The sequence below is a fragment of the Mytilus galloprovincialis genome, chromosome 1, assembly GCF_965363235.1.
Source record: "Mytilus galloprovincialis chromosome 1, xbMytGall1.hap1.1, whole genome shotgun sequence".
Lineage (NCBI taxonomy): Eukaryota > Metazoa > Mollusca > Bivalvia > Mytilida > Mytilidae > Mytilus > Mytilus galloprovincialis.
The window spans coordinates 46,481,650-46,489,510 of record NC_134838.1 but is presented as its reverse complement, the minus strand read 5'-3'; positions in this window follow the sequence as shown (position 1 = coordinate 46,489,510).

Below are 7,861 nucleotides of genomic sequence, written 5' to 3'. Positions count from 1 at the left end.
TACGAGGTTATACATGTATTTAAGCTGAAATTAAAAAACACATTTGATTTCACAATTTGAACTAGAAATAGAAATAAATGATGAACATTTAAATGTATGATTTAATTGCTATGTAATGATCGAATGCGATTTTAAATATTTCTACTTGTGATTAAATGTAAATTTACCTCAAGAATTTACTAAATATTTTCTTAGATATCAGAATTTGATTTGGAATCGTGACTGTTCCTTTTGAATTGTTATAACAAACGAAAATAATATCATGCATTTTAAAGGAATGGTGTTTATAAAGCACACAATTTTATATACTTTTATTTTTGACATGCTTTTTTCAATCCCATTGTATTGGTATCAACAAAAGGAGACATCTTTTGAAGACTTATTAAAATTGTATTTTCTTTCAACTCTTTGTTTTACAATCAGTGTAATAACAAGCTACAATAAAAAGTAAAATCACAAAAATACTGAACTCCGAGGAAAATTCAAAACTGAAAATCCGTAATCAAAAGGCAAAATCAAAAGCTCAAACACATCAAAATGTATGGATTACATCTGTCATATTCCTGACTTGGTACAGACATTGTCATATTATGTAGAAGATGGTGGATTAAAACTGGTTGTGTAGCTAAACCTATCAGTTGTTTGACAGTCGGGTACAACAGTCAACATTGTATTATTATCCTTATCACTATAAAAATATACAGATATGTAAATAAACATTGGCACAATAACACAATGGCGGGATGTAGAAGGACAATGCCACGTCATATGTATCAAAGAAATACATAAAGACATAGAGACAAAGCATATTATTATTTATCAAAAAAGATTTATAGCAATACAAAATTATTAGAACAATAACAAAATGACGAGATGTCTAAGTACAGAGCCACGTCATATAAAAAAAAAACACACAAAAAAGCATATCGACAAGGCATTTTAGCAAAAATGAAACACAAGAATACAGAAATCATCAAGCGGGACCGTGGGTAGATGTTAAGTAGATAAAACCGCAATATGAATTGTTGGTACTGCTATTTCCTTGCACTGAGAAGTAAATAATGATCTTTTACATACATATTATATGTCAATGAGATCCTAAGAGGAAATGATGTGAAATATATATTCCATTGTATAAAATGACTAACTTTAACCCTGCATGATACGCCTTCGTCGTAACAGTATGATACAAGCACGCTTTTAACTTTCATCCAATGCTACATGTATGTAGTATAAAGGCTGTTGTACTTGCCAAGTAGACAACAGTTACTATTCACCAAAGACAAAAGAACAAAATAGTATGTTATGGGTCATCGTACGGCCTCCTTAAATGTATAAAGGCCATGTATATTTAGCAAATGGAGCTGCAATGAAAGAAAAATTTTAAAAGAAAACATCACCAGTTTGATTAAATTAAATGACTTTAAAATCATAACACTTATGACAGACGGTAGCCTTTTCGACGTCTAATTGATCTGAACTATTCAGTCTTATATATAAGTAAGTACTTTATCTATATCCGTCTTGCACGCGTATAAAATAACCAAACACAAAGAAATCAATTGATAATTTCCGATTTGGTTATATAGCTCATCACGTTCTAAAGTACTTATACATGCATTGCTTTAAAATAGAATTGTAAAGAATTTAAGATGTTTGGGCTTTCCAGATGAAAATAAATTCCAGAAAAGAACTTCAGATGCACCAAATTTATTAAAATTACGGCACGTGCTATGGGTTTCCGTCTTCTACTTTTTTATGTCAAGTAAGAAAAATCATATTTAGTAATGGTAATTTTTCGCAGTGTTAGTTTTCAAGAAGTTCATGAATAGAGATTTGAAAAATACATTCATTTTTTGAATTTAATTGTTCAGGTGGTATTTAAGTAAATCGAATGTAAGGTATTTTTTGTATATATATGAAGACAGCTGTCACTTGGGAATATCTGAAACAAAATCAAATCATTTTAGCTCTGCACTGAAAAGCTTTGAAATATAAGTGAACACGTGTATTATTTCAATTTTTAGTGGAAAATTTTGATTTTTTTTTCTGACGTAGTGGCAACTTTCTTTTTAAAAATCAAAATAGAACGTAATATTACTGCAATACACGCAATTGTTTTCTAATAAAACTTAATCGGGGATACCTATTTCAGAAGGCGAAAAATAAATCAATGCATAAATATGCTTTAAAAGTAAATAATATAAAACAGAAGCATGATGTTTAAACTATCAGTTATTTTTTTCAGCCCTATGTCGATATCAACCCAGACACCGAGGGATCGAGTGTTGATATCGACATAGGGCTGATGATACATGTACATTTAATATGCCAATTTATATGCTAAGATCATGTATTATCTTTTTATCATATACTTCTACTCGGAAAAATATCATTGTATAAAATGTACACACATGACCAAAACAAAGAAGTTAAATCATTATTTCCGTTTTTGGTCATATAGTGCTTCACGAATTTAAGTACATATACATCCTGAGCTTTCAAATAAGCTTTTGAAGAAGTTATATAAAACTGTTTTATTTAGAACTTATCGATCCAATCTCAACAACGCACTTTCTGCATCCTGGACGTCAACGTATATTTCCAAGTGTAGTTCGAAAATATTTATAAAAGTTGGATACTAAAATGTGCATTTATAGCCAACTATACGTTATGGGATTTTCTCATTGATGAAAGTCATGCTGTTGCCTATTATTGATTACATTCACTTAACTTGTACTTTGGTGGATAGTTCTCGCATTGACAATCATACCACACCCTCCTTTTTTATTTTATTCTATATAAAATTCACATTGTTGTTTTAAGACAGACTTTAATTGCTGAAATAGTTTTAACTTTGCAGGATACGAAAGTTTTAAAACAATGCATTTAACACATAATATTGTATTTGATTTGATGTTTTTATAATATATTTTCCTGTTTCCTAATTTAATTGTCATTCATCCTGTTGCAAGAATTCTATTTAGATAAAATATTAGCTTTACGTATTTTTCATGCGGGATTTCGATATGATCGATTAAAAAACTTTGTCTATTTGTTGTGTACTACAAACAAAAATTATTGTATACCACACAACACAAGTGTCGGATACTATACAACTCAAGTGCTGCATACCAAACAACATATATATTGTTCTATACCACACAATACAACTGTTCTATACCACACACTACAATTATTGTATACCACACAATACAATTGTTCTATACCACACACTACAATTATTGTATACCACACACTACAATTGTTCTATACCACGCAATACAATTGTTCTATACCACACAATACAATTGTTCTATACCACACACTACAATTATTGTATACCACACACTACAATTGTTCTATACCACACACTACAATTATTGTATACCACACACTACAATTGTTCTATACCACACACTACAATTATTGTATACAACACACTACAATTGTTCAATACCACACAATACAATTGGTGTATACCACATACTACAATTGTTCTATACCACACAATACAATTGTTGTATACCACACACTACAATTGTTGTATACCACACACTACAACTGTTGTATACCACACACTACAATTATTGTATACCACACACAACAATTGTTCTATACCACACACTACAATTATTGTATACCACACACTACAATTGTTCTATACCACACACTACAATTGTTCTATACCACACAATACAATTGTTTTATACCACACACTACAATTGTTGTATACCACACACTACAACTGTTGTATACCACACAATACAATTATTGTATACCACACACTACAATTGTTCTATACCACACAATACAATTGTTCTATACCACACACTACAATTGTTCTATACCACACACTACAATTATTGTATACCATACACTACAATTGTTCTATATACACACTACAATTGTTCTATACCACACACTACAATTATTGTATACCACACACTACGATTGTTCTATACCACACAATACAATTGTTGTATACCACACAATACAATTGTTGTATACCTAACACTACAATTGTTGTATACCACACACTACAATTGTTGTATACCACACACTACAATTATTGTATACCACACAATACAATTGTTCTATACCACACACTACAATTATTGTATACCACACACTGCAATTGTTCTATACCACACAATACAATTGTTGTATACAACACACTAAAATTGTTGTATACCACACACTACAATTGTTGTATACCACACACTACAATTATTGTATACCACACAATACAAATGTTCTATACCACACACTACAATTATTGTATACCACACAATACAATTGTTCTATACCACACAATACAATTGTTTTATACCACACACTACAATTGTTGTATACCACACACTACAACTGTTGTATACCACACAATACAATTGTTCTATACCACACAATACAATTGTACTATACCACACAACACAACTGTTGTGATCACACAACGCAATTGTTCTATACCACACACTACAATTGTTCTATACCACATAATACAAATGTTGTATAACACACAATACAATTGTTCTATACCACACAACGCAATTGTTGTATACCACACAACACAATTGTTCTATACCACACAACACAAGTGTTGTATACCACACAACGCAATTGTTGTATACCACACACTACAATTGTTGTATACCACACAATACAATTGTTGTATACCACACAACGCAATTGTTGTATACCACACACTACAATTGTTGTATACCACACAATACAATTGTTGTATACCACACAACGCAATTGTTGTAAACCACACAACGCAATTGTCGTATACCACACAATACAATTGTTGTAAACCACACAACGCAATTGTTGTATACCACACAATACAATTATTGTATACCACACAACGCAATTGTTCTATACCACGCAATACAATTGTTCTATACCACGCAATACAATTGTTCTATATACACACACTACAATTGTTCTATATACACACTACAATTGTTCTATACCACACAATACAATTGTTTTAAACCACACAATACAATTGTTTTATACCACACAATGCAATTGTAGTATACCACACAATACAATTGTTGTATACCACACACTACAATTGTTGTATACCACACACTACAATTGTTGTATACCACACACTACAATTATTGTATACCACACACAACAATTGTTCTATACCACACACTACAATTATTGTATACCACACACTACAATTGTTCTATACCACACACTACAATTGTTCTATACCACACAATACAATTGTTTTATACCACACACTACAATTGTTGTATACCACACACTACAACTGTTGTATACCACACAATACAATTATTGTATACCACACACTACAATTGTTCTATACCACACAATACAATTGTTCTATACCACACACTACAATTGTTCTATATCACACACTACAATTATTGTATACCACACACTACAATTGTTCTATATACACACTACAATTGTTCTATACCACACACTACAATTATTGTATACCACACACTACGATTGTTCTATACCACACAATACATTTGTTGTATACCACACAATACAATTGTTGTATACCTAACACTACAATTGTTGTATACCACACACTACAATTGTTGTATACCACACATTACAATTATTGTATACCACACAATACAATTGTTCTATACCACACACTACAATTATTGTATACCACACACTGCAATTGTTGTATACCACACAATACAATTGTTGTATACAACACACTACAATTGTTGTATACCACACACTACAATTGTTGTATACAACACACTACAATTATTGTATACCACACAATACAAATGTTCTATACCACACACTACAATTTTTGTATACCACACAATACAATTGTTCTATACCACACACTACAATTGTTTTATACCACACACTACAATTATTGTATACCACACAATACAATTGTTCTATACCACACACTACAATTGTTTTATACCACACACTACAATTGTTGTATACCACACACTACAACTGTTGTATAGCACACAATACAATTATTGTATACCACACAATACAATTGTTCTATACCACACAATACAATTGTACTATACCACACAACACAACTGTTGTGATCACACAACGCAATTGTTCTATACCACACACTACAATTGTTCTATACCACATAATACAAATGTTGTATAACACACAATACAATTGTTCTATACCACACAACGCAATTGTTGTATACCACACAACACAATTGTTCTATACCACACAACGCAATTGTTCTATACCACACAACACAAGTGTTGTATACCACACAACGCAATTGTTGTATACCACACACTACAATTGTTGTATACCACACAATACAATTGCTGTATACCACACAACGCAATTGTTGTATACCACACACTACAATTGTTGTATACCACACAATACAATTGTTGTATACCACACAACGCAATTGTTGTAAACCACACAACGCAATTGTAGTATACCACACAATACAATTGTTGTAAACCACACAACGCAATTGTTGTATACCACACAATACAATTATTGTATACCACACAACGCAATTGTTCTATACCACGCAATACAATTGTTCTATACCACGCAATACAATTGTTCTATATACACACTACAATTGTTCTATATACACACTACAATTGTTCTATACCACACAATACAATTGTTTTAAACCACACAATACAATTGTTTTATACCACACAATGCAATTGTAGTATACCACACAATACAATTGTTGTATACTTCACAACACTATTCTTGTATACCACACAATACAATTGTTTTATACTACACAGTACAATTGTTTTATACCACACAACACAATTGTTTTATACCACACACTACAATTGTTGTATACCACACAATACAACTGTTGTATACCACACAACACAATTGTTGTATACCACACAATACAATTGTTATATACCACACAACACAATTGTTGTATACCACACAACGCATTTGTTGTATACCACACAACGCAATTGTTCTATACCACACAATGCAATTGTTCTATACCACACAATGCAATTGTTCTATACCACACAACGCAATTGTTCTATACCACACAATGTAATTGTTCTATACCACACAACGCAATTGTTGTATACCACAGAACATAATTGATGTATACCACACAACGCAATTGTTCTATACCACACAATACAATTGTTTTATACCACACAACGCAATTGTTCTATACCACAGAACATAATTGATGTATACCACACAACATCATTGTTCTATACTACATAACACACTTGCTGTTAACCATACAACATATTTCATTCATAAGGTATCTTGTTATTTAGTATACCAGTACAAATGGTCGACCAGCAGGCGTATTGGCTCAGTGGTAATAAAGAATAAAGGATGTGATAAATCCACTCTTTGCCCCTTGAATTTGTAAAAAACAATGTAACTATGCATATATCTTTCCAGATAATTACAAGACTTTTAGTCTGTCAAATGTAAAATGTTATACATGTTGAGATAAACATTTAAAATTCAACATGTTGATGACGTCATAGTGAATTATTTCCCGTAATTTATCATTGGGCATTATTTTATTGTATATTATCATTAGTAGTGGTAGCGTTTCCAATTAACATATACTCTTGTGGAGAGTTGTCTCTTTAGCAATCATACCACATCTTCTTTTTTATAAGTACTAGACGATAGTCTACCTCACCACCCCATCCATCGATGACGTTACTTGTTCACTCGAGAAAGTTAAATTTTCAATTTTTGAAAAGCGATATTTAATGAGATTTTTTTGATTTTTTTTTGAAAGTGGACAAATGTTATCATTTGAGTTATTTGGTATAATCTGGTGTAGAAATGTCAAGTGCAATGTTCCGAATGGATATGGCGGGAAACATAG